This window comes from Apodemus sylvaticus, chromosome 1 (genome assembly GCF_947179515.1).
Source record: "Apodemus sylvaticus chromosome 1, mApoSyl1.1, whole genome shotgun sequence".
Classification (NCBI taxonomy): Eukaryota; Metazoa; Chordata; class Mammalia; order Rodentia; family Muridae; genus Apodemus; species Apodemus sylvaticus.
The window spans coordinates 123,511,520-123,537,374 of record NC_067472.1 but is presented as its reverse complement, the minus strand read 5'-3'; positions in this window follow the sequence as shown (position 1 = coordinate 123,537,374).

The window sequence follows — 25,855 nt, the reverse complement described above, 5'->3', positions numbered from 1 at the left end:
AGTTCCAGGACAGCCAGGGCTACACAGAGAAACCCTGTCTTGAAAAAAGCAAGAGAGAGAGAGAGAGAGAGAGAGAGAGAGAGAGAGAGAGAGAGAGAGAGAGAGAGAGATGTCTTTGTTGCTTGGAACTCAGGTTCAGAAATGAAAATCCACCCAAAGTCTCAACACTCCTTAGGCACTGAATCCAGCATCTTTCAGACTTTTCTCAGAATTTCTTTCAAATGTAGAAAATGACAACTTTGCTTTTCAGGGACAACTGAATACTTAAAAGTTATGCAATTTTTTGGGTAAAGAAATGGATGGGGGGCTAAGCTCCCCTTAGGTCTGGAAGAGGAATATATTGTGCAGCCTGTACCCCATTTGCATCCTGACATTTCCCTTTATGCCTAAAGCCATAGCCCAGGCCATTAATTTAGTAAGGGAAGGATTTGTTAAGGACTGAGTCTCAGTCCTCTGACTCTTAGGCAATTACCTTTCCTCAGTCCATGATTTCTGATCCAGGCACTGGATAGTTTATCAAACTTAAGAGTACAAATAAAGTCAGGCTTAAAGCCAAACATTTTTTCCTGTCAGAAATCTCAGAGTAAACAGTAGGTAATATCCAAAGGAATTATTTGCTCTTCCCTCCCCACAGAATGTCATACGATGCAGGGGGTCTTCCCAGTATTTGACAGATCCTGTATCTTTGTTACCAAGCTCTCTGGTTGACATTCAAAACGTTCATTAATCTTGTTTGCCTGGAGGGCTGTTTTTAGAGCTATTTGAGGTGAAATTCACTAGTACAAAAATGACCATTATGATGAGAACAGTTCAATGCCATTTGGAGTTACACAAATCTATCCATTAAGTAGCTGTTCCACTCGGCCTGTGACAGTGGTGCTTCTGTTACCTTTAGAAATTTACCTATTTAAAAAAATACCTTTCTAAGACAATTAATTCACAGAGGATATGTTGATCCATGCTGCCAATAGAAGCCATATTGTTATCCATGGTCCATGTGCCTCCATGATATCCGTGGTATGCTCCATAGCTGGAGACCATGGAGATGTTCATGTGAGGCTGCAAACAGGGGCATGTTGCTATTTGTGATCTGTGCTGCCAGTGGGGACCAGGTTGATGCCCATGATCTGTGCTGCTGCTGGAAACCATGTGTATTGGAAGTCATTGTTGCTACAGATAAGCAAACTTCTTTTATAATAGTACTAATGACTGAAGCATCATAACTGAGAATGAGAGACATTGAAGGCTTCTGTGATCACCTTCCTTTCTACCCCAAAAAGGAACTAGTCCAGACAGAAGTTATTGAAGAGGCTTAAACATTGTGATAAAGGTGCTGAAGTGTAGCTCTTCACAGTTGATGGCTTCTGGTGTGGAGTGGGTGGGGCAGGTCTCAAGTTTTCTTTTATCAGCTGGCCACTGGCAATTTGACCATGCTCCAATGAGTATATGGGCAACAGAAATTGTACTTTGGGAGGTGAGGAGAACAAGGGTGGGAGGGTAGACATGGGAGGAGTGGGAACTATGATTGAGGTGAATTGTATGAAGTTCCTAAATAATTAATAAAAATATTATGTTGGAAAAAGATTAATTTAATGTGGATGAGTGTTTTATCTGCATATATGCTCACCATGTGTGCAATGTCTACAGAAGCTGATGTAAGTGGGGATTCCCTGGGACTGGATGGAGTTACAGGTGGGAGCTGCCTGGTCCCTAGGAATTGACCCCAAGTCCTCTGGAAGAGTAGCCAGTGCTCTTAACTGCTGAGCTCTGTCCTCATTTCCCAAATTCATGTTTTTCTATTTTCATTAAAAAAAAATGACTTTTTCTGCAACCTTCAGTCTTCTTTCACTCAGCAGATTGTTCCAGGTTCATCTACATTGTGGTTTTGTCAGTCCTTCACTCCTTTTATGGCAGAATGGTATTCCATGAATAGCCTGTGCATTCATCTGTAGCAACAATGTAGTTGTTTCCAGCCATTGGCTATTATAATATTGCCACAAGCACTCCTGTATGTCTTTGAATACCTGTTTTCAGCTATTTGGGTATAAGCTGCAAGGGTAAGAGATACACGTTTTATTCTCCTTGTTGCTTATTTGTGTCCCTTGCTGAATCTAGGAACACACACAGTACAGGAGCCTCTTTGCAAGGGAAAATAATAAAACTTATTAAATTTCTGTACATATGGAAATCATCACAAGTAAAGTTTGAAGAGATGACCAAACCATAATGTTTTTTTTTAGACAAATGACAATTTATACATGTAGGGCTGATAGAACACTAAAGTCTCCAGACTGGAGTGAAAGTTGTAGGTATTAACAGACTGGAGGTGGTGATAGGATGTGAAAGCTAGGAAATGACAAGGATACCTCAGAATATGTTTAGACCCATGGCAGCCCATGCCAGGTTTTGATAACCAAAACTGTCATGATACCCTGGTATGTGAAGGATGCTCATCCCCAAAGAGTGATTGGAGTTTAAAGAAGAACAAGTTCATGATATTTGTAGCAAAATAAAGATAACTATAGACTACCAAGTTAAGCAAAAGAAGCCAGACTCAGACAAGTGTCATTTATTTTCACTCATGTGGAACTGAGGTGGGGGGGGGGGACAGGGAGGGACAAGAGGAGTAGAAGGGAAACAGGGAAATAAGAGAGGATATAGTTGACACACATTATAGGCATACGTGAGATTGTCAGAGTGAAACCCAGTATTCTGTACAATTAATATACACTAATAAAAACCACAGAAAAGAGAGAGATTCATTTGGCTCTCTGTGTGTAGGAAGGCAGGCCTCAGTTCTGGGGTTAGGTCTTCCAGTGATTGTTGCTCAAAATAAGTTTTATAACACTGAGGTGTATCTTGGGATGTATGTCATTTTTGTGTGTTTGGGAATTCCATACTTAACCTTTGGAAGAATTGCCAAAGTTTCTCATGGGAGGCACACCAGTTTACATTCCTACCTGTAACACACAGAGACTCTCATTTCTCCACCTTCCTGTTTTTTTTTTTTTTTTTTTTTTTTTTTTTGTTTTTGGTTTCTTGGATTTGTTTTCTTTTGAGACAGGGTTTCTCTGTGTAGCTCTGGCTGTCCTGGAACTCACTCTGTAGACCAGGCTGGCCTTGAACTCAGAAATCCACCTGCTTCTGCCTCCCAGAGTGCTGGGATTACAGGCGTGCACCACCACTGCCCAGCTCTTATTAATGCCTATAGAATAAGCTAATGTAGCATAATTTACCTAACTGGGTCTCAGCTGTTGACATTGGATCTGATTCTCCGTTTTCCCTGTTAGAATAGTTTTTTGATGAAACAGGACATATGAGTACAGTATGCTTGTTTCTCCCCCCTCCTTCCCTCCTCTCTCCTTTCCTCTATCTTCCCTCCCTCCCTTTTTTACTTCTGGTTCTGGAGATTGTGTTTCATGAGGGTGTATAAGATATGAGGAAACTTGAACTGCTCTCATATATTGGAATGCATTGCTAACAAAACCAGGTAGTATTGATGGGATAGTGTCACGGCCTTAGCATCCCAATACTAACTAAATATAACTTTTAGTATTTAATAAACTTTAAACCATAAGGGTGATTAAAAGCAGCGATTTCCTGAAATGTGTTTAATTGCTCATGATAAGCCTTCCCCACTTACCTGCTGGTTATTTTCTCTCTTTACTGGCCTTCCTCCTCTTCAACTCTTAGGGCCTTGGTTTTCTTTTACATTTGGGGGACTGTTTCATGGTAAGTTGCTTTCTTAGTCTGTGGTTTCTTTAGTTTTTGATATTTTTTAAAAAAACAATTCCATATTCATATAGCTTTTGCTGAGGTCCATTTTTAAATTTTTTAATTTGTTTTATTTTTTAAATTATTTTTTTATTTTTTATTTTGTTTGCAGAATGCCTGGCCTGTTACGTGGATGATGGGGTCTGAACGCTGGTCCTCATAATTACATAGCAAAGCATTTGTAATGCTTCCATCTCTCCATACCTTTCAGTTTTTTTTTTTTTTTGAGTAACAGCTTAGGCTAGCCTCTAATTTATGTTACTCCTCTTACCTTAGACTACCAAATTTTGGACTTATAGGCGTGAACCACTAGGCTCCCCTTTGAAAGTAATTTCCAGCAGAGACATTTTATAGTTATTAATGGTAAATTGATTATAATCTGTTTCTTATTATTATTACTACTATTCTTATAGCACGGGGATTCAATCCCATGACCTTGAATATGCTAGGCTAGTACATGTTCCCATCTAGGTTATCACTTTATAAAACTATATCTAGTCTTTAAAACAATGACTTACATTAGGAACAAACATTTTCTTTTCCTTTTTTTTCTCCATAGGCTCAAATGCAGTGGTTTCATTTGGATTTTCAGTGAATCCTCATAATTCTTGATACCTTATAAATATAAGTATATATTTTCATGTTTAGAAAAAATATAGAGATCTTGCCCTCTAAATTTTGCTTGCTGTTCCATTGCCAGTTATTTGTAGGAACCAAACAACTGAAATGTGAGTAGTCTGAATTATGATGGAAGTATTAAATTATGCAACATAATGATGCTAAGAAGTTAAAACTATGTGTGTATCTCAGACTAAGTATTTTTCATGCAATCCTGCCCCAAATGAGTCTAGAATAATCATGAAGACAACCTAAACAGAAAAAAGGGAAAACACAGAGACTGTCCCGTGACTTACACCTCTTCTTATTCGGGGAACTCTGTTCTTTCATAGAAAAATATTAGCCCAAAACTCAGAATAACTATGATACAACTCACAGACCATATGAAGCTTAACAGGAAGGAAGGCCAAAGTGTGGATGCTTCAATTCCACTTAGAAGGGTGTTGTGGGAAATATTAAAAAATGAACCGTGCCAGCAGTGGGGTGCTCTCACTGAGCTACTCGCCCGAGCTAGCCCCGTTTGTCCCTGGAGCTGCTGGTTCTTCCTCAGCTATAATCCCATGTAGACAGTGATCCCACATTCTGGTAACTAAATGGTGCTGCTAATCTCGAGGTTGCATATCACAATACCTGGTAACCCAGTAAAATCAAGACTCTTAAAGCTTGTAGTTAACCAATCATATTTATGTATCAGTAAAATCATATTTTCTAAGATGCCAGTACAATAATTTATGAGCCCATTGATAATGATAAAGCTTTATCCCAATTATTCTAGCCTCATGAAATTACCACGTTGGTCTCCATTCGCTCTCCTCTCCTGAAACACTCTCTGTCCCTGAAACTCTTAGCTCCACTTCCCTTTTTTCTGTCCAATCACAGGCCTCCTCTGAAGAGACCACCTCTAGTAGATAGACATGGCCCCAGGTGAGGTATAGAGCCACCCCCCATCTCAAAATCTAACCCAGAATTGTTCCTATCTAAAGGAAATGCAGGGACAAAAATGGAGCAGATACTGAATAAAGGCCATCCAAAGACTGCCCCACTGTGGGATCCATCCCATCTACAGACAACAAACCCCGAGAGTATCGCTGATGTCAAGATGTACTTGCAGACAAGAGCCTGGTATGGCTGTCCTCTGAGAGGCTCTTCCAACATCTATGACAGATGCAGATACTCAGAGCCAACCATTGGACTGAGCCCAGGGACCACAATGGAAGAGTTAGGGAAGGACTGAAGGAGCTGAAGGAGATTGCAACTCTATAGGAAGAACAACAATATCAACAACAGTATCAACTAACCGGACCCCTCAGAGTTCCAAGGGACTAAATCCCTAACATGGGTCAGTCAATGGCTCCTGCTACACACACACACACACACACACACACACACACACACACACACACACACACGTAGCAGAAGACTGCCTTATCTGACATCAGTGGGAGGGGAACTGCTTGGTCCTGTGTAGGCTTGATGTCCCAGAGAAGGGGTATGCTAGAGAGGTGAGGCAGGAGTGGGTAGGTGGTGGTGGTGGGGGTCACCCTCTTAGAGGCAAAGGGGAGAGGGAAGGGATGGGGGAATTTGTGGAGGTGAGACCAGGAAGGGGGATAACATTTGAAATGTAAACAAAATAATAAGAAATGAATTTGTAAAGAAGTCTGAACTGAGTTAATTTGGAAAGAAGCCAGCTTAATTTGACTGGCTACCTTTGCTGAAAGTCACAGGACAGACCTGGAAATGCCTTCATCCTTAAGGAATACTACTGACCACAAAGGACCTGCTCCCATGAGAACTATTGCAATATACATTCGTTCTTTTAAACAACTTTGATGATGGAACTTGACCTTACAGAATTACAGAATTTGCCACAATTTTATTGGATAAATTCTAGATATTTGTTCTGTGATTTGTCTTTTAAGTTCTTGAGCCTGTATAGAGTTTCTAAGAGGTCAAGGTAATACAGAAGACAAGTATTGGTGAGAGAGGTGTTGATCTTCAAGGTGGACTTTTCTATCTGTTCATAGCACATTCTTTTTTATAGGCTTATGCATCAAAAAAGAGTTATTCTGTATTATTTCAGTTAGTGTAGACCACCCAGGGACCAAGGTCTGTCATTCTACTGAGGCCTATGCTTGCTGTATTCCCAGTGTCCTGTATGTGTATAGTTTCCTACCCTCCAACTCATATTTTGGACTTCTATACAGTGTAGGAGCTCAGACAGTGATATTCCAGAGTGGAGTCCTCATTAGCAGTTTGAGTCAGACAACGGTATCTCCTATAGCTCACACTTTACTTAAACCTTAGATTATAGGTAGTAGAGTCCATTTTCTTCAAGGTGTAAACAGGATCTCCTTTGCCCAGATTCAGCTATTAAATCCCATTTTAACTTTCCTCTGTTTTTTTAAGAGTTATCCATGAATTCTGTGACTCACCTCATTTGATTGTGAGTCACAGGACTCCAATTCAAGAAGATTCTGTTGCATGCCTGGAAGGAAGAAAAGCTGTGGAGTGGCCAAGGAAGAGTCTAGAGTCTAACACACCCCTCCGGTGCATTACAATTAGCTCACGTCCTTTTTAAATATATTTCTACATGGCTGTGCATTCTTGGTTGAACCGAAGTATCAAGTTCACTCTGGATCCTTGTGTTTTCAACCTGTATGTTCCTGTGTCATGTAAAACTATGATTAAATCTGCTGTTTTGCTTTGCTGATTGTTTTGTCTTTTGTTATAGTTGTGTCTAATACAATCCTTTGTGATAGGCAGTAAAAGATATCCTCCTTTCTGTTCCAGGAGGCAGAAGCTCTAGGTACCCCTAGGTACTTTGGACATTAATATTTTAAATGATCTAATGCTGAGCCACTCTTATGCCTGTAAGCTTGATTTTTTTTTTAATTTTTAATTTATTTTTTTGGTTTTTTGTTTTGTTTGCAATGTGAGGCTTGATTAAACAGAACACCATGGTTTTAGTAACAGCATTAATGAGAGTGTCATATTATGGGTTGTTTTTTGTGTGCTAGGAATCTTTTAACTATTTTATTTTGGGCTCTGGGCCTTGCAGACGCTCAGAGCTTTTGATACATAATCTTTCCTTTCATCCTCATTACAGCCAACTGAAGTGGGTACTATTACCATGTTACTGTTGAAGGCATAGGCTTATAGTCAATAAAAACCTGACCACAGTCAGAGTTGGGTGAGGAGTTCAGAGGTAGCCTTGAGCTTCACTGAGCCCAGGCTGGTCCTTGCTCTAGAGGGTCTTCTCCTACAGCACTGTGCATCTTCCTATCCCCTTGTGTCCAGGTATCTCTTTCCATACCCTTATCACACTTGGAGCTGTGATAATGGCAGCTGCTGCAACTGACTTTCCCATCAATAGTTCCTCAGATTCCTTCCCCGTCACGTCCATCCCCTTCTTTGCATGTGTCTTGTTGTAGGATGGCCTGTCCAACTCAAACTGACCTCCCTGCATGAAGAAAGGGAACTGAGAGGATAGAAAGTTGCTAATTGGAAACCTTGCTCTGTAGCATATTGCCATTATCATTGCCAAATCCCTCTGCTTCTTTCTGCTAGATGTTATTAGGGCCACAGAATTGGGATGGAGCATGACTAAATCATCTTTCCACAATATCGACATGTTTTCTGGGATTCATAGGCCTTATGACCGCAGACAGCATTTCCCAGGCTTCACAGGCTCTCACCAATCTGTCAGCTACTGATTGCATCCTCTTTGGTGAAGCTTCTCAACTCTAAAAATTTGGACTGGTTTGGCTAGTCTATGGCTTTTTCATCTTTCTTATTTATACTCATATTCTAGATTAATCATTCAGTACCAGGACCTTATGGGTCAACTACCTGCTTCTGTCCTTCCAGTTTATATTTCTAGGCAGTACTCCTCTGAACTGTAGACTCATCTACACAAATGGCCACATCCAACTCACTGTCCAAATCTGAACATACGATTTCCATCAGCTTTTACCAAATATCCAGCCTCCAAGTAATTGGGCATTATATTTGTAATCTCCAAACATTAATCGCTAATCCATACTTTCCTCTTCTGAAACAACATTGTAATATTATACCTAATTAAGAGATGTTTCCCCTGAGACTGGTAAGGTTCTACTGTGTGGCTTAGGCTGTCATTGAATTGGTGGTAATCCTTCTGTCTCTGCTTCCTACATGCTGGGATGATAGCCAATGAACATCATACCCATACTTTCTTTTGAAGAATGTATCAAGTTTATAGCATAATACCTGGCAAGGAGAAAGTCAGTGTGATTCTATATAGTTCTTAATTCTTTTTTTAAATTTTAAAATAATAACCCTAAAGTTCACCCACAAGTGAGAGGATCAAGCCAGACTTACTCTATAACAGGCTGCAAGAGGCCAGTTCAGGAAACTAGGACTAAGTTTCTGTTTCCCAGAACTGAACAAACCACTCCAGGAAAAAACACAGCCCCATCATCTGGCCTGAGCTAAGAATAGTCAGTCAGCAATATCTCTGTAAAGTCCCTATCCCCCCTCCCCCCAGCAATGATTCTGGAAATCCCCAAGAACCCTAGCCAATCCCACAGTTACCCATACCCTAGAGATAGAGCCAACCAGTGAGGATAAAAGTCACCTACCTCCCCCTGTAACTCCCCTAATTAGCTTTAAATTGAGCCTACAGAGCTCACCTCAAGGTTACCATTTTTATGAATGGTAGACCCCTGCATGTTGGATTTATGCAGAGCAAACAATCTTAGCTTTTTTATACTATTTGAGTCTGGGGTGTTATGCTTCAGTGATTCATGTACCCTTAACATCTGGGGCCTAACCCAAATAGTTGAACATTTTTCTGATTGGTAAGTTTGTGCCCGAGTGTCTTGAGAGTCTCTGTGTTTCCATTTTTGGTTTAATCTGGAGGCCAAGGAAGACAAAGTGGATGCATATTTTGTCATCTGGCCTGGAGGTAAAGAGGCCCTATCCAACCCCCTACCAGGAAAGGGAGAAGTTGGTAGTCCTCATTTGATTTCTGAACCAGGTGTGGGTCTCTGGGTCTCCAGTGCACAGGGAGGAGGAATGTTTGAGACAGTCTTTTTGTTTTCCCTGGAATGTCTTTCTGTGTTTGTTTGTACATATTCTCATATTGCTTTTTGTCCTCCTGTACAAATTGCTTTTTGGGTCCTAAAATGGGTCATATACAGACCAGACCCTTGGGGTTTGTATTGAACCATTTCAGTGACTTGTGCTGAGTAACAGAAGACTCAAGACTGGTGGTTCATTCAGGCAAATTAACCTTTTGCAGGAATGAATAGTCCACCTTCAAGATAAAGTTGCCCAAGGAGGGAACTTTCCATCTCCACACTATTTACAGGGTGAAGATTTATGGTCTGCAAGGTCACAGGGCCCCCAGACCAGGTGCCATATATCACCATGTGGCAATACCCGGGCGAGATGTCTGCCTGACTAAAACCCTTTATCTTATCAGCTGCACCACTTCCAGCCCTCCTTCCTGTGAGGGAGGGCCATCCTTGGTCCTTCCTTGGACCTGCCTTGCTTCTTCCCTCTGCCCCAAGGAAGATTTCTGCCCTCTTCCTATATTCCTGCCCCTGAAGCAGTTGCTCCTGCCTAGCCGGTGCAGGCAGAAAGGGAGGAAACCCCTGACTCCATTTGGAGTCCACCTCATACTAGGACCTGTACATCACAGAAAGCTGACTCTACTATAGTCCTACCACTTTGACCAATGAACCTCCAAGACACTCAAGGAAGATGATTTATGACCTGATGCCATTTGTCAGTAATGACTTAAACAATTTGAAATTGCAGAATCCCCCATTTTTAGAGAGCTCATCAGCACTGATAGCTCTCTGTGAGTCAATCATGCTGACTCACCAGACCACCTGGGACAATTGCCAACAACAGCTCCAGGTATTCTTTACTACTGAAGACATGGAGCAGATCTTGGGAACCACCTGGAAATTGGTTCTGGGAGCAAATGGGCTGCCCACCCATTTCCAGGCTGATTTTGATTCCCTTTTTGGCCTGGCCTGGCTGAGATTAAGACTCTGCTGACAGTAAGGAGAGCCTCTGGGTCTACTGCTAGATTATGATGAGGAGACTCTGGGAGGCCTCCAGGTGGCCCACAAATTTATCCAAGGTAAGCCAGGTGATGCAGGGAAAGAATGAAAGCCCCAGAGAACAGCTATAGAGGGTTTTTAAGCCTATAGGGCCTATCCCTTTTTGACTCAGAGGCCAGAGAGAGCCAATTGGCAGTGACCATGGCTTTTGTTAACCAAGCTAATCCAGATATCTGTCAGAAACTTTAGTGCCTAAATGGCTGTGTGGGTAAGCAGCTGACTGAATTAGTAGCTATAGCTGAGAAGGTTTTCAACAATCAAGAGATCCCTGAGGATTGACAGACCAGAGGACTGGCAAAGTGCTGCTTGCCACTGTGAACCATGGACAAAACCTGGCACAGAAGGGGCAGAGGCAAGTCAGTCCCCACAAAAGGAGAAATCCACCCTCAGTTACAGAGGGACCAACGTGCCTATTGCAAATAAAAAGGCCATTAGAAAAATGAGTGCCCTAAGAAAAACCCAAGAGAGGGCCCCAAACTTCTGGAATTGGAAGAACTAGATGACTGAGAGAATCAGGGCTCAACCCCTTCCCACACCCATGAGCCCTGGCTAACCCTAAACATGGAAAGGAAGCCCATAGACGTTCTAGTGGACACGGGACGCTCTGCTTTGAAACAACCACTGGGGCCACTGTCAGACCAGAAAACATGGGTGCAAGGGACAATGGGCACCAAGTCCTATCCATGGACTACCTGAATAAAGGTGAACTTAAGAATGGGACAGACAATCCACTCATTTTTTGTCATCTCTGGATGTCTATACCTCTTGCTAGAAAGAGATCTCACAAAAATGGGAGCCCAACTCCATTTTGGCTTGGAGGGAGTGAAAATGCTGGATAAGAAGGGCCCCTTCCATGTCCCGACCTGTGCCCTAGAAGAGGAATAGAAATTGTTCCCACAGCCAGCCCCATCTCTGAGCCTGTTGCTCCGGAGGTTTCTGGCAGAAGTCCCCAAGAAGTGGGCAGAAAAGAAACCAATAGGACTCACCTGTCATCTAGCCCCAATTCTAATCCAATTAAGGTCTGGTGCTATCCTAGTATGAATCAGGCAATATCCAATGCCCAGAGAGGCCAGAATGAGCATTATTCACTGGCTCTCGGAAGCAGGGATTCTGATTCCTTGACAATTGTTATGGAACACCTTTCTCCTTTCAGTTAAGAAGCCTCATTCCTGTGACTATTGACCTGTGCAGCATTTGAGGGAAGTAATCATGTGGGTAGAGGATATTTACCCCACAGTTTTGAACCCCCTATACCTTTGTGAGAAGCCTTACTCCCAAACACACTGTGTACACTGTGTTTAACCTGAAGAATGCTTCCTTCATCTTGCACCTGGCACCCCAAAGCCAGTACCCATTTGCCTTCAAATGGAAGGATTTGGAGAGAGGCTTCAATGGACAACTGACTTGGACACATCTGCCTCAAGGATTAAAGAACTCACCAACAGTCTTTGACAATGCACTGTGTGAGGACTTGGGTGAGGATCAGTGGGCCCACCCTTAAATAACTTTACTCTAGTACATAGATGACCTCCTAATTGTGGCCACTGACCTGGAGACATTCCAGGAGGCCACAGAAGACCTGCTACAAGAGCTGGGTTACTGAGTTTCTGCTAAGAAGGCCCAACATTGCCAACTTGAAGTCACTTATCTGGGGTACATACTTAAGGGGGGGTGGGAGGATGATGCATGCTGTTGGCCGCCCAGAAGCAACCCATCCTCAGCATCCTAGTTCTATTAGCCTAGAGGCAAATTTCTGGGATCCATTAAGTACTGCAGACTCTGGGTGCCAGGGTTCACTGAGATAGCAATGCCATTATATGAGGCTACCAGGGGACAAGAAGATAAGATAGAATGGACCCCATGGCTTTCAAAATCCTAAGAAAAGCCTTATTGGGGGTGCTGGCCCTAGCTTTCCTGGACATTCACAAACCTTTTTACCTATATGTGGATGTAAGAAAGGGAATAGCAAAAGCAGTGCTCACCCAAACGTTGGGCCCATGGAAAAGACCCATGGCCTATTTATCTAAAAAGCTGAATCTGGTAGCCCAGGGATGGCCAGCCTGTCTTTGGATTATAGCAGCCATTGCCCTGCTGGTCAAGGATGCAAACGAAATAACCATGGGGCAGTAACTTGTCACAACTCACCATGCTATAGAGGGAACCCTCAAGAATCCACTGAACTGATGACTGTTCAGTGCTAGACTGGTGCACTTCCAGGCTCTGCTTTTGAATCCCCCTCGTGTAAGATATAACCCGTCATCTGCCCTAAATGCAGCCACCCTGCTACCGGATCTATCCTCAGACACAGCAATGGTTGCTCTATAGTTTTGGGGTATATTCCCAACATTAGGCTAGACCTAACTGACATACCCTGGCCAGATGCTGAGTGCATCTACCTTGTGGATGGGAGCAGCTTCAGCCAGATCAGAACCAACTATGCTGGGGTGGCCATGGTAGACTTGGACTCTGTCATCTGTGCAATTTCTATGCTGCCAGGAACTTCAGCACAGCAAGCTGAACTAGAGGTTCTGACCCAGGCTTTAAAATTGGTGAAGGGGGCCATAGCCAACATTTACACTGATAGCAGATATATCTTTGCTACAGTTCATGTGCATGGGTCCATATTCCAAGAGAGGGGACTGCTGACTACTGAAGGACAAAACAAAAAATAAGAATGAAATACATACTTTACTAGAGTCATTATGGTTCCCCGTCAAGGTGGCTATAATTTATTGCCTCTGGCATAAAAGGGGGCATCAGAAATAGCCCGAGGAAAGCAACTAGCTGATAAAGCTGCAAAGGAGGCCACTCAGGCTTTCATTGCCCACATCCTGGTCACCCTGCTACCTACCTCCTCCTGCGTTTCTGGCCATTCCGAGAATGTGCTGCTGAGGACACACAAGATCAGGCCAAATGCAAGGGAATCTACAGAAGAGATGAATAATTGCATACCCGAAGGCTGTACTATCTTACCTAAGGAATTTGCCAAGCAACTCATCCGTTAAACTCATCAGACCTCACACCTGGGGCACCTAAAATTAAAGGAATTGCTTCGAGGGTTAAAGTACAAAACATTTTACTTGGGAGCCTTGGTTGATCAGGTAATTTCACATTGTCCCACCTGCCAGCTGTGAACCCACCCCAGCCCCCAATCAAGGAACTCCAGGGATCAGAATTAGATGCCAAAATGAAGCCAGGAACATATGGATATAAATACCTGCTAGTTTTATACATACCTTTTCAGGATGGGTAGAAGCATACCCTACAAAGGAGACTGCCAACGCAGTGGCAAAGAAGATTCTGCAAAACATCATACCTACTAGGTATGAACTACCTACCTTGATTGGGTCTAACAATGGACTAGCACTCATTTATCAGGTAAATCAGTTTTTAGTTCATGTCATAGGGACCCATTGCAAACTGCATTGTGCATACAGACCACAGAGCTCAGGACAGGTAGAGAGAATAAATTGAACACTGAAGGAGGCCTTAACCAAATTAACCCTTGAAACTGGCAGTGACTGGGTGTCTCTCCTATGTTATGTCTTATGTAGGCGTAGGAACACCCCCTATACTTTGGGTCTCACCACCCTTTGATATCCTATATGGCAGGCCCTCTCCCATGCTGCCTAACCTCCAGACTGATATTCTAGCTGAATATGACCAACACAAGTTCTTGGAGTCTTTGAAGGCCCTCCACATAGTCCAGAAGCAACTCCAGTCTGACAGCTGCTAGGTTTATGAATCTACACCCTTAATCCCCATTGCTTTGAACCAGGTGACAAAGTCTGGATTAATAGACATACACTCAAGACTCTGGAACCCTGCCAGAAAGGACAACACACCATGATCCTGACCATGCCAATGGCTGTTAAGGTGGATGGGATCTGGATGTGGATACACCACTCCCATGTTAAGCCTGCCAGAAGAGAGACAATGCAGCAGTTGAGGTCTTGCAGGGGGAGACTTCCAGATGGCCCAGCACAAGAGCAATGGAAGGCATACCCACATCCTGTTGATCCAATAAAGCTGCAACTTCAGCACTCCTGATCTTGCTTGCCTGCTGCACACAGCATGCTGCACTCTCCACCAACCCTGCAGTCTAACCTGGATGCTCATAGATGTTGGAGGAGGTGAAATACTTCACCAAGTCTCAAAACTAGTGTCAGAAGCACTAGCTCCCTGATCTGCAGCTATGGCTGGATGATTTTTCTGGATTTGGGGGCTTGGAATTGCAACATTGGACCCAAAATGGTCGATTCTACGTTTGCCCAAGGCATGGCTGCACCAAGGCCCAGAAAGGTAAGTGTGGAGGGTCCTCTGATTACTTTTGAGTTGCTTGGGGATATGAATTCACCTGCTATATATGGTGGACTCACCCCACCTCCATCATCTCAGATTTAATCACAGTAAGTTGGAAAGGAGCAGGGACAAAGCTTGCTGATAACAATAGGTGTATTACCATAAAGTTTACTGGAAAAGGAAAACAGACTGTAGGATGGAAAATGGGAAAAACCTGGGGCTTACATCTTTACCACTGGTATGGATGGTAAAACCATAACCTAGGAGTTATATTCTCTATCCAGCTATTGAGCCAACCTGGTGCAAGCTTCCCCTTAGGTCTCAACAAGATGTTAGCCAAGCCAAACCAACCACCTTCCAAATCTCTGCTTCCACCTGTCCTCTCCTCTGCACCAGGACTCCACACACTCTTGCCCCAGCAATGTTCAACTCCATTGCTTGAGTCAGAATCCTATTAGAAGTCACTCTCCAATTCCTTAATTCCTCTTGTCCATATTTAACTCGGGACTGTTGATTATGCTTAGATACTCAGCCCCTTTACTAAGAAAGAATAGCAGTCCCTGGGATTAGTCACAGAGCACAGATAGTAGCCAATATAGATGACAACAATCATATAGAGGAAAGCTGACCATGCAATCAATAATGAGACAAGAACTCTGTATTAAAAATAAAGTACCCTCGGACTATTCGTACCTCTGGAATTGTACTGTAGCCCCTACCACGGCAGGATACTGGTTGCCACCAGTATCTGAAGGGGGCTTGCACTTCAGGGCTCAACTCATGCATATTACCCTGGTTCTAAATCTGATTCAAGATTTGTGTTCTCATACAGCTTGTCTCTTGAGTGATTTATTACACAGGGCAGGAGGTCCTCAACCAGCTGGCACCTCCAAATAACTGAGTAAACAGGGTGGCCATTTCTGCTGTGTTACTGTGCTCCCTCTTTGGCATGGGGCTGGCTAGAGCTACCAGTGCAGGGGCCTCAGTCGTAGTACTCCAGGATAAAAATTACAAGGCCCTATAGATGGCTGTAGATGCAGATTTCCAGGAGATGGAAAAGTCCATTATAGCCCTGCAGGATTCCTTTTCCTCAGAGCCAGAAGTAGTCCTACAAAACAGAGGCAGCCTAGACCTACTGTTTTTCCTGCAAGGTGGACTCTGTCTAGCATGAAGTATGCTGTTTCAATGTTGACCACTCAGGGGTGGTCAAAGAATCTATGGCCTTAGTCAGAAAGAGATTACCGATTAGACAAATAGAAATAGAGCAGTCTCAGGTTTGGTATGAGTTCTTCTTCAACTGGTATCCTTGGTTAACCACCCTGATTTCAGCCTTAACAGAGTCTTCTCTTCTTCTTTTGGCTTTGACTGTGGTGCATGCATTATTAATAGTTTAGTCAGGTTTTTTAAGGAATGGACTTCCATTGATGATTGAGAATCTAACTGGTGAGTCTCAAGCAGCAGTACCAGCCCATAGAAATATCTTAAAGATTCAAGTTAGGCCATTATTCAAGGAGCGAATGAGAACTGGGCTGACTCCATGAGAGGCTGCAAGATGCCAGTTCAGGAGACTAGACCTAAGTGTCTGTTTCTCAGAACTGAGCAGACTAGTTCTTGGAAAATAACACAGTCCATGAGCAGCCAATCAGACGCTGCCCAGCCAAGGTTAGTCAGAAAGGGTTCTTGTAAAGTCCCCAGGCCCCAGTAATGATTTTGGAAAGCCCCCAGAACTCTAGCCAATCCCAGAGTTACCCATACCCTTAGAGTTAGAGCCAACCAATTGGGATAAAAGCCACTTACCTCTCCCTGGAATTCCTCTAATCAGCTTTAAATTGAGGCTCTGAATCCACCTTGAGGTTACCATTTTTATGAATTGTAGACCCTTGCATGCTGGATTTCTGCAGAATAAATGCTCTTTTCCTTTTGTATACCATTTGAGTCTGGGGTATCATTCTTCAGTGATTCATGGACCCCTACACTTACTCCTATCAATGTTGATTAATGAATATATACTTGATTGTATGGGCTATAAAGTGAGATTAATCATCTTGCTCAGATTTCCCAGCATGGGACTCCCAAGCTGGCTCTTGGACTCATTTCCTTTTAAAACATTCTTTGTGTCTCCATGGATTATTCAAAGTTCTTCTTTTCTTTTCCCAGCCTCAAATTCTGAATGAACATTTTCTTCCAGAAGCCCAGGGGTTTGTTTTTGTGAGGATCATTTGTTTTGTTTAGGATGACATTGAGGAACTAAGATGTAGATGCTACACTTCATTGTATTGACTGGATTGTCATTGTTCCGAGTCCTCTCACGGTGAACACCAGTTTGTGTGTGTTAGCTCATCTCTACCGCCACATCTATTTTTGTAGTTCTTTCTCCAACATGGAACAAACCTGTCATTATTCACAATGAATGTGCTTATTTTTTTTCAGTCCTAAAATACAGACAAAATTCTTTCACAGTTGCTAATTTATACTCCTGTGAAAAACAAACCTATCAACTAGAGCACAATATCTACATTTGATTTTCTATTTAGCATGTACCCTATACAATCAAAAAATACTGTTTACCGAGGTTGCTTAAATCAGTTGGGTTTTTGCTACTTACCTTGTTGTAGTCATGTTAATAATTCATAATGGAATTGCCTTAGTTTGCTCCTGCTCATGTTCTATTTTGACTTGCCAGAAAACCCCAGCTGATTGTACATATGTATGAGAGACAATATTGTGGCGCTGAGAGATGTGTGTATATCAAAGGTCTCATCGAAGAAATGCCACTCTCTTAGCACCACTGCTGCCCCATTCCCATTCTCCTTCCTACCTTCTTCTCACTAACTTATTTTCAGGTTTTGCTTATTGATTTTTTTTTTTCCTTAGAGGGGGACAGGTTTTAGCTATGTAGCCTAAGCTGGCCTTTAACTAGTGATCCTCCATTTCAGCCCTCTGAATTCTGGGATTATATGTGAGTGCCATCCTACTTGGCTTAGTATATTAATTTCAAGGTCCATTCACTTTATACCACATGTATATTCCTTTTATGTAGCTTAATAATATCACAGCGTATAGATATACCTCCTGTTTTTTGGACATTTATCTATAACTAGACTGTATGCTGCTGCTCTCAACACTCACATGCAAGTGTTTTTTGTGAATGTGTGTTCAGTTTTGTTAGGTATACATCTAATAGTGTGTATAATTTACTAGGTCACATAGCAACTCCGTATTTAACAGTTTGAACAACTGTTGAAATATTTTTACAAATTGAATCATTTTACATTCCAATAGGTATGAGTGTTTTAGTTTCTTAACATTCTTTCCAATACTTGTGATTTAACAATTTTTAAAAAAGAGTAGATTATTTGGGAATCTCATATCATGTACCCTGATTGTGCCCACCTTCCAGTTCTCTCATGTATGCCTCCTTTCCCCCTCTGACTCCCCCTTCCAAAAAAAAAAAAAGAAAGAAAGAAAGAAAAGAAAAAAGACAAAAAAAGTCCATTTTGTGTTGTTCTTATACTCTCTGGAGCACGGTCAAATTCCTAGTGATCAGTAATCCCTTAAGGGAGGATGTCTTTCTCTAGAAGCCATCAACCCAGGAGAGCGCTATAGTGACAGTCAAGGTGCAGGGCCAGGCCTCTGTACCCACTCCATTGCCTGAGCAGTCACTGTGCTATGGGGCCAGTGAGGGGCAGGACCAGGTGATTTATCCTTTTTTTTTTTTTTAAAGTTATTGTTATAGTCATCCTACTGGGTATAAAGCAGTATCTCTCTGTGGCGCTGGCTTGCATTTTTCTAATGATTTATGACTCTGAGGATCCTTTCCTGTGGCTTTTGGCTACTTATGCAAGTGTGTGTGTGTGTGTGTGTGTGTGTGTGTGTGTGTGTGAGAGAGAGAGAGAGAGAGAGAGAGAGAGAGAGAGAGAGAGAGAGAGAGGGAGGAAATGTTTATTTAAATTTGGAAAACTTAATTATTTAGTTATTAGTTCTTTATGTATTCTGGATATAGGTTCCTCATGTGACATAATTTGCACCTATTTTCTCTGTTATTTAAGTTGTCCTTTTGTTCTCTTGATTGTCTTTTGACAATAATGAAATGCTTTAAACTAAATCCAAACTACCCATTTTTTGCTTATATCTTGTCTCTTGCCTGAATCAACTTTTAAAATTTATGATTTTTCCTTCTAAAGGTTTTATTTTGCTTTGTATATTTAGACCTGCCATCTATTTTGATTTAAAATGTGAATGCAGAGAGAGGTCCAACTTTCCTCTTTGGCCCAAGACACTTACTGTCTTGGCATCACTTGTTGAAGATTACTTCTTACAGAATTATCTTAAGGGCTGGAGAAATGGATCAGTGGTTAAGAGCACTGGTTGCTCTTCCTGAATATAGGGATTCAATTTCCAGTACCCATATGACAGTTCACTTCCCTCTGTCCGGTCCAGAGGATGTAATGTTCTCTTCTGGCCTATCCGGGCACTGCATGCCAGTGGTACACATACATGCCGCCCATTTCATCTCTCTCTCCCCCCCCCTCTCTAGTATATATGTGTGTGTAAATATTTATCTTGAACAGCCTTGTTACTAAATTGATTATCCAGCCAGCACACTTTTGTCTATTGTAAATTACCCATTATAAATTTATGTTTATTATAAACAGGTATTATGTTATGGAAGCCAGTTGTTTAGACCTTTACCCACAGGAATAAGAGTCTTTGAAGTATATGCTGTATTTTTCTCAGCTTGCTAGATGTCATTTTGCTCGTGTGCCATGACAGTTTAAAGTATTTTGTTAGCAAGTTATCAGCCTTTTGCTTCACTACCTATGCTTCTGAGAAAAGATTTTCTCATAATAAGGTTATTGTCTTTTTTCTTTGGAACTTGTAGAGTCAGTTTTTACTCTGTATCTCAAATCCATTTTTTCCTTACGAATGCTGTTTCAACTTATTTACTTTAAAAAAAAAATGCATGTCCCAGTGGTTTGAAATGGCTTTAAACACATTTTGTGCTTTTTCTTCTAGTCCACAGTCCATTTGTGTATTAAAGCATCAGTACCGCCTTGTAAATCAGGGTTTACAGTCTGATTTAATATCTGGAAGTCATAATCTCCACCTGTGTTCTTTATTTTTAGGGCTTTTTTTTTTTTAAATAAAATTCAAATGCTTTAATTCCCATATGAACTCACTATACCAAACTTTCACATTACCTTATAAAGTTTTAGAATCCAGCTGGTTATTTAAAAGATTAAGACATTTGTAGCCTGAAAACAAACTCTTGATCCACTGTGGAGTTCCCGGTTGTTCATATTGGGGTAAATGTAGTGCTCTTCTCTGTATATGCTACAGCGCTGATACCATGTTTTCCCAACACAGAAATATCGCGGGGTCTTCACTTCCCTATCAGCTTTCTGTTAAGACTTCTTACAGGAGGACCAAGTTCTACAATGACATGACTGGCGAACTCTGAGACAATAAAGATCAGGATGACTCAGACTTGAATTCTAAGTTCTACAGAAGAGAACAACCTCCTCTAGGAAGGGCCTATCATTTCTGCATGTGGTCCAACGCCCAGGTACCCACTCAAATGGAGGAGGTGCTTTGCAGGTCGAGGGAGTCTTTTGTTCTTTAAGCTATAGACTGAATTAGTACCTGGTGATGGCAGGTCTTTTCCCATCTTGCCACCTCATTTCTAGCAGTCCTCAAGGGGCCAGCAACAGGTACCTGGGCCGCTGCACTGCTAGCTGCGGTCAGCACCAGACAACTCAGCGCCCCCTGCTGGGGGCAGCGTATGCCTCAGGCGAGACTGGGCATCGTGGGGCCCTGTGAGCTCTGTTCTCACGGAATCGAAGGACTCGGCTGAGCGATGGGTATAGATGAGGCAGTATCTGCAGCCCCCATGGCTGGAGGTCCCAAATTGTGAGACGACTGTATGAGCCCTGTGTGCCTCGCATCACAGAGACTACTGTTTTGAAAGTCTAATTCACACGGTTTTCTATCTGCGCAAGCGCAGTCCTGGCGCAGCAGCGGACCTCTCAGGCGCGTGCGCGTCATCCGGTGGGGGCGTGTCCTCCCGTGGTGCTCACGTCCACAATGAGACTCAAGTCTTCCCTGGAACGCGCAGCCCTTTTGGGAGCGCGCTTTCGAGCCGTAGGCCGCTCTGACCACTTGGGGGCGCACACACTTGTAGTCGGCTTCTCTGAGTGCAGTGGCCGGGTCTCTGGAAGTGGATTTAGTTATCCAGAACGATTTCTTTGTCTCATTAAGAGGAAGTCTTTGTCAGTGCTTTAGAGTACGGTAAATTTAGGCTACATTCAACATCTAGTAGTACCCGAGGGATGAAAAAGATGATTTTTTCCCCTCCCAACCAAGAGAAAATCAGGAAGAGGAAGCATACAAAAACCTAGACAGGAGAGCCGGAACATTTTCTATAGGAGTATGATCAGGTGAATTTACAAAAGGAAAACAAGTGATGCTCCCAAAGGAAAGCCGAGTGATGGAACCTGGGAAGACACATTTGGATTTAATCTGGCTTCTCTGCTTTTGCACTAGCTTCATCTTTGGACAGGTTAATTCTGAACCCGTTTCCTTATCAAGATAATAATAGATAAAATTACCCTTGCAAACCTACGGCGAGAGTGAGTTGTGGAAAGAGAAGTAGGATGTACACTTTTATTTTTCCTGTACTGATTTAGTTAGGGTTCAGGGTTATCCTTACAGTCTCTGAAAGAAGCAGATTGCTTTTCTGTTTTGCTTTTGTTTCTTTTTGTTTTCTGTTTTTGTTTTTCTAAGAATGGGAAACCAGGGCCTCAGGCACACTAGAACAGCAGCCCTATTGTCCTGGGTTTCCTATGTCAGAAACATGAATGGAAATGTTTGTGTTTTTATACATTGTAAGAGTTTATTATTAATATTATTAATACAATAAATTAAAAGGTATAGAGGTTTTAATGCCATCTATTTGGAAGAAATTTCTGCTTTCCTTGGTAACCCTGGCTGAATTGAACACAGTTCTTTTTTTTCCATTCTTAATAATATTAAAAATCAGTTCACATAGTACACGATACACACCAAATTTCTTTCTCTATGTGTAGGCCACAGAATAATTACAGAGGGTTAAGTAGGCAAGAGGTTTCAAAGAATTTTGAGAAACCAAGGCTGGGAAGACAATAGAGACAAGACACATGAGGGACCTGGACTGTGTTGTAGAGAGGAAGCTACGGCTGTGAGTCAGGCCACTGTGGGTCATGGATTTGAGAATGATGCTTAGAGGTGTGTCTAGCTGCAGAGGTGAAAAGATAAGAGTAGATCCAGATGAAGGAATGGGCAGGTGGATGGGTGAAAGGTGTAGATGGGAGAACAGGAAGATGGGCAGATGACAGTTGAATAGGCCCTGTTGTCAGTAGGGACCAAGCCAAGCTGAAGCCCCTGGGACAAATGGAACTTCTCTGCTTGCTGGTTCTTGGTATACACACTGGATTATAAGGTCAGTGGGTCTATAAACAATGCTATGTCTCTTCCTTTGAATAGGGTCCAGGTGAGGGAGTTACACCCTTTCCTTGTTCTGCTATGTTCAGTAAGTTCTTGGACATAGTCTTCCTGATAAGATTTTAATGTGTCCATGTGCATCTATAGTTCAGTTTACCTCAATAAATTCATAAGGTAGCTCCATTTCCACTTCCCAAGGACAAGTCATGTACTAGTCTGTGCTAAATGGGTGGTGCACAAAGCTCAAGTCCAAGTGCATCAAGGATCTCCACATAACCAGATACACAGAATCTAATTGAAGAGGAAGTGGGAAAGAGTTTCAAACTCATTGGCACAGGGGAAATTTCCTAAACAGAACTCCAATGGATCAGGGTCTAAGATCAAGAATTTATAAATGGGACCTCATGAAAAGGAAAAGCTTCCGTAACGCAAAGGACAGTGTCAATAGAACAAATCAGTGACCTATAGATTGGGAAAAAACTTCACTAACCCACATCTAATAGAGGGATAATATCCAAAATATATAAAAAAACTCAAGAAGCTAAACTTGAAAACAAAACAAACAACTCAATCAAAAAATGTAGTATGGAACTAATCAGAATTCACAACATAGGAATCTCAAAGGGCTGAGAAGCACTTAAAGAAATGTTCAGAGTCCTTAGTGATCAGGGAAATGCAAATCAAAATGACCCTGAGATTCTACCTTACACCACTCAGAATAGCTAAGATCTCAGGTGATAGCACATGTTGGTGAGGATGTGGAGAAAGAGAAACACTTCTCCATTGCTGGTGGAATTTCAAACTGGTACAGTCCCTCTGGAAATCAATCTGGAGGATCCTCAGAAAATTGGAAATAGATCTACATGAAGACCCAGCTATGCCACTGAAGTATTTACCCAAAAAATGCTCCACCATGCCACAGGGGCACACGCTCCTCTATGTTCATAATGGGCTTATTTTTAATAGCTAGAATCTGGAAACAACCAGATTTCCCACAAAGGAAGAATGGATACAGAAAATGTGATCCATTTACACAATGGAATACTACTCAGCTATTAAGAACAAGGACATCATGAGTTTTGCAGGCAAATAGATGGAACTAGAATATATCATCCTGAGTAAGGTAACTCAGACCCAAAGACATGCATTATATAGTCACTAATAAGTGGATATTAGCCAAAAAAGTACAGAATACCCAGAATACAATCCACACAACCTCAAGAAAGTTAACAAGCTGAAGGGGCCAAGTGAAAATGCCTTAATCCTTCTAGGGTAGAAGAAGAAAGCAATCCTGGGGGACAGAAGGAGAGAGGGACCTGGTTGGGAGAGGGGACAGGGAAGGGAAAAGGGGAACATGATTGGGTATTGGGGTGGGGAACAGGGTGAAGCCTTGAGGGCCAGCAGAAAGAATGGGAACAGGCAACTTGAGGAGTTAGGAAGTGGCAGGTCCTCGGTAATGTACTCTAGACCTGAGCTGTGACAGAAGTTCACTACTCAAAGGGAGGGACCTTAGATGAAATGCCCAACAGTGGGGAGAGGAAGCTTGTAGAGTCCATAACCTGTAGAAAGACAGGGTATCGCGTGGAGGGATGGGGTTGCCATCCCACAGTCAAAAACTCTGACCCAGAATTGTTCCTGTCCAAACGAACTATAGGGATGAAAATGGACAAGAGACTGAGGGAAAGGAGGTTTAGTGACCAGCCCAAATTGGGATCCAGCTCAAGGGGAAGCTCCAAGGCCTGACACTATTACTGATGATATGGTGTGCTTACAGACAGGAGCCTAGAATGGCTGCCTTCTGAGAGGCCTAATGAGCAGCTGAAAGACTCAGATGCAGATACTTACACACAACCAATGAACAGAAGCTGGAGACGCTGTGGTTGAATTAGAGAAAAGCTGGAAAGACTGAGCAGGAGGGTAACCTCATAGGAAGACCAGCAGTCTCAACTAACCTGGACCCCTGAGATCTCTCAGATGTTGAGTTACCAACTAGGCAGCATACACTAGATGATATGGGGCCCCCCACACATATACAGCAGAGGATTGCCTGGTCTGACCACAGTGAGAGAAGATAAACCTAACCCTCATAATACTTGAGGCCCCAGGGAGTGGGGAAGTCAGGTAGGGTGGGAGTGGGAAGGTGGAGACATCCTCTTGGAGATGGGGGAAGAGGAATGGGATGAGGACCGGTTGGAGGGCTAGCTGGCTAGGAGGGGGATAAGGACTAGATTATAAAACATATTAAATAATAATAATAATAATAATAATAATAATAATAATAATAATAAAATCATTGATATTATATTGATTATGCCTTGATATCAATATTGATAAATATTGATAATGCCTTACTCTGTTTATATCTTTAGTAAATCTCTCCTGCACTGATGTTTAAGTAGACTCCAAAGCAGGCTGCCCCTGATCTTTTCACATTGCCTTCAAAGTCATACATTTTGACTAAGTTTAGATGATTATAAAGAAACAACAAATGTGTGATCTAAAGTTTAAATGGCTTGAAATTTAAGAACTGATTTTTTGAGTTGCTTAATCATACCTGAAAGACTCTAGTAGCCCAAACATGGTGCTAGCAAGTCTTGCTCTCGCCCCCGCCCCACTCCTGCAGTAGTTAAATAGACATTCTTTTTGTTTTGTTTTGTTTTGTAGAGACAGGGTTTTTCTGTGTGGTCCTGGCTGTCCTGGAACTCACTCTGTAGACCAGGCTGGCCTCGAACTTAGAAATCTGCCTGCCTCTGTCTTCCCAGTGCTGGGATTACAGGAGTGTGCCACCACACCTGACTTAAATAGACATTCTTATTTGGCCACATCCTCATTTCTGAGTCTGACCACCAATGTTTAGCTATCAAACTTTCTTATTTGGCTACCCTGACCAACATGTCCAATCAGAACTAACTGACTCATCTTAGCGTGACCTTCCACCTCTTCTTAAAAAACTACTCCTGCAGTGTTTCCTGCTGCTGTCTTTGTGGGGTGCAGAGGGGTCCATTGATCCTTCCAGGGTAATTAAATCTCTATTGGAGTGAGGATTTGGTATATGGGTGTATTTTGTGCAGACTTGGAGGTCCTTTCATTTTGGTGATGTGACTAAGATTAGCCGGTAGCTCTGCCCTCCCTTCTGGTCCTTCTGTTCCCCATCTCCTTATCCCCCATTCCTTGCTGTCCTGAACATTCCCTAGGTTATTGGGTTTTATTCCTGCTCTGTTCTGTTGTTCCTGCTCTGTCTGGTGGGATTGGAAAGACTGCACCCTGCCACAAACTTTATTGGTTTTGGCAGACTCCGTCGGATGGTCAGTAGGCACATTCTGTTGAGTTTGGCATTGTTAGTAGATTCCCCTTCAAAATCTGGTGTCTGGTGTTAAATGTCCCGAAATCCTGTAAATCGGTTCAAAAAATGTCTGGTTTTCTTTACCTCAGACCTTACCACCTTTATCAAACAATTCACATACCTAACACAATCTTGTGACCATACCTTTCATGAACTCTGTATGCTCCTTTCCTGAAGACACGTATGGAAAAAGGCCTGTGATCATGCATATCAGATACACCAAATA